Raw genomic sequence first — 3,394 nt, 5'->3', positions numbered from 1 at the left:
ATTAACATTGTTTTAACAAATAGATTAAATCTTTAACGTTTTAAACCTTAGAAATAAGGATCTACATACATTATATATGATAGAAGGGTACTCGTGCAATGCATCGAGACACATTTTCATTTCAATGTTTTGTTTTTATTTTTTATCCATGTCGATATAATACGATTTTATGTGATTTTGAAAAAGAGATAATGTTTTTATTTTTGAATAAAATATAAATTTGAAAAATATCATATAAAATTTGTAAAAAAGATATCAATATTAGTATCAAATTAACTATTTAAAAGTTTTTGTTTGTGTATTTTTTTTAATTCAAAATGTTTATTATAATTTAATTCAACGTAACGAACTAACTTAATTTAGGTTTAATAATATTTTTTATAAAGATAAGTATTTTGTTAGATATCAATAATTATCCTAATTATATTTTAAATTTTTTATATTTTAAAATGAGATGTTTATCTTCTATTTGATTATGTTTATCCGCAGTTAATTATACGAATTCAAACATACATCTTTAATAAGTTGTACTTATGCACAATTTACTTGTAATCTTGAATTTTAAGTAATATGCATCAATAAACAGTACTTTATGTATAAAAAATTGTTTTTAAGAGTTTTTATTAAATGCTTTATAATATAGTATAGATTATTATATAATGTTTTGTTCGCTATCTAAAAATATATTTTAAATACCTCCTTTTAATATTTTATAAATAATTATTGAACATAATTTCACAATCTTAAATTTAGATCATAAATTCTAACTGTTACACTAAACGTTAATAAGGTTTGTTTGGGTTCTACTTTCGTTTTTCTTAAATGACAAATCAATTCACTCTCTTTATATATATAAAAGGAGTTGTAGTATTTGTTTCCAATAACCTTGTAAATTATTTTATTTTTTGATAATAAATGCAATAATTTGATTTAAATTAAATTTTAATTGTAATAATCAAGGGACAGACGACTTTGTTCAAATATAAGACAGGTTTCGGATTCAATCTCAGGCTTTTCCATTAGTCTCAACCGTTGACTGAGCTAAAAGATGTGTCCTAAATATTGTTGTCTTTGGAAACAGGTTTCATATGGGTCCGGTTAAGATTGCCGATAATCAACTTTTTGTCAAATAGGATCGTGTTTCTTATAACTAATGTTTCATAAATCATAATTATTAGGTAAATCTTGAAAAAGAAATATTAATATAAAATAAGCAAAATTCAATTTTCACAAACCCAATGAAGATTTGCAATATTTAGATTGGGCCCAATTTATTGTATAATATCAATATGCAAGTAGGATGTTATGGACTTTGGTGGAATTCACCTAATCCACTTCCTAATCCATTCCATAGTAATAAGCAACTATGGCACATTTATGTTTGATTTGAATTTTGAATCTCAAATACTTTTTGGGGGTAAAATGTGTAATAAATAAAATATTATAATCTATGAATTATAAATAAGTTAATTGGATTATTTATAAATATTATCTATACTATATTATAAAATATTTGACAAAAACTTATAAAAACCATTTTGTATGCATGAAGTACTGTTTATTAATGCATATTACTTATAATTCAGAATTACTAGTAAATTGTGCATAAACTAATTGCAGATAACTATAATCATATACATGATAAGCATCACATTTTAAATATAAAAAATCTAAAATATAATTAAGATAATCGTTGAGTTCTAATAGAATACTTAATTATTATCTTTATAAAAAATTATATTATTAAACTAAAAATAAATTGATTTGTTATTAAAGTAATAGAATATTTAATTATTATCTTTATAAACATTATATTCTTTAAACCAAAGATAAATTGATTCATTATTAGACCTAAATTAAATTATAATTAAAATTTTGAATCAAATAAATGACAAAAAAACGAGAACATTTAAATATTAATATCGATATTTTTTTTTCAAAATTATCTTCAAGCTTTTATTTTATTCAAAAATAAAAACATTATCACTTTCTCAAAACCATATAAAACTGTATTATATCAATAGACAAAGAATAAAAGAAAACAATAAAATCAAAATGTATCTCGTTAAATTGTGTGAATACCCTTCTAGTTTTATATAATAGATATACTTTATATTTACTCTAATTTACATAAAAAAAAAAGTATACAACTTTCAAGCAAAATGTAATAAACAAAAGATTTTTAACTTTTAAATGTGGTTGTTGAATTTCAAAAACCGTTACCATATTTTTGAAGTTGGTTGTTTTAAAAGTACGTTTATAATTTTTTTTAATTGTATGGGTTACATAACGTTCTTGAAAACTTGTTACTTTTAATGGGTTCTAGAAGTACATCAGGAAATTTATCATGAAATAACAGTGTGTTGGTTTTAATAACTGTTTCCTTATAATCAGTTTTTTTTTCCTGAAAAAAAAAACCCTCAGTAATGTCATGAAAATTAGATCAACATGTACTTTTTAACATTAAAGATATATTACAACTTTTATTTGACATCTAAATTATAATATTTTTGTTAAAGAAAAAAATAAAATTGAATTATTAGAAATTGTTAAAGAAAATGTGGGTAGATAGCAAATCAATCATGAATACTTGCAATTGCAAAATCAATTTTATTTATATGCAATTATCAATAATAATAAAATATAATTGAATTTCTATAGAAAAAAACATGGTCGTTAAACTATTTATGTTTTGAGGTTTGGTAAGTAACTCAAAACTGTAACATTTGTTTTTAAATGAGATCTAAGGTGCCGTTTACCAAATATTTATCCGGTAAGTGTTTATCGGAAAAATTCAGTATTATTATTTACTTATCGGGTAATATTTTAGTCAACGAAAACGGCTTTTTATGCAACAATTTACCCGGTAAGAACTAACCGTGATAAGAGTCATTGCCCTCACTTACCGGGTAAGACTCTTGAATCTTGTCTCGCTCTTATTGGGTAAGATTTTTGATACTTACCATATTCATCTGGTAAGGTAATGTGACTTTAGTGTTCACTTACCCGAGTAAGCGTTTGGTAAACGGCCCCTAAGTCATGAAATGTTTTGTATTACACTTATTTTAATACGTTATTGGTTTGTTATATTATCTATACTATATTATAAAGCATTTGACAAAAACTCTTAAAAACCATTTTTTATGCATGAAGTACTGTTTATTAATGCATATTACTTAAAATTTAAGATTACAAGTAAATTGTGCTTAAGTACAACTTTCTAAAGCTCAATTTTTGAATTCTTATAACTAACTACAGATAAACATAATCAAATTGCGGATAAATATCTTATTTTAAATATAATTTTTTAAAATATTAATTAAGATAATCATTGAGTTCTAACAGAATTTTTAATTATTATATTTAAAAGTTTTTGTTTGTGTATTTTTTTTAA

Source organism: Cynara cardunculus (assembly GCF_001531365.2).
Source record: "Cynara cardunculus var. scolymus isolate 2C chromosome LG 5, CcrdV1, whole genome shotgun sequence".
Lineage (NCBI taxonomy): Eukaryota > Viridiplantae > Streptophyta > Magnoliopsida > Asterales > Asteraceae > Cynara > Cynara cardunculus.
Note: the sequence above shows the minus strand (reverse complement) of the source record.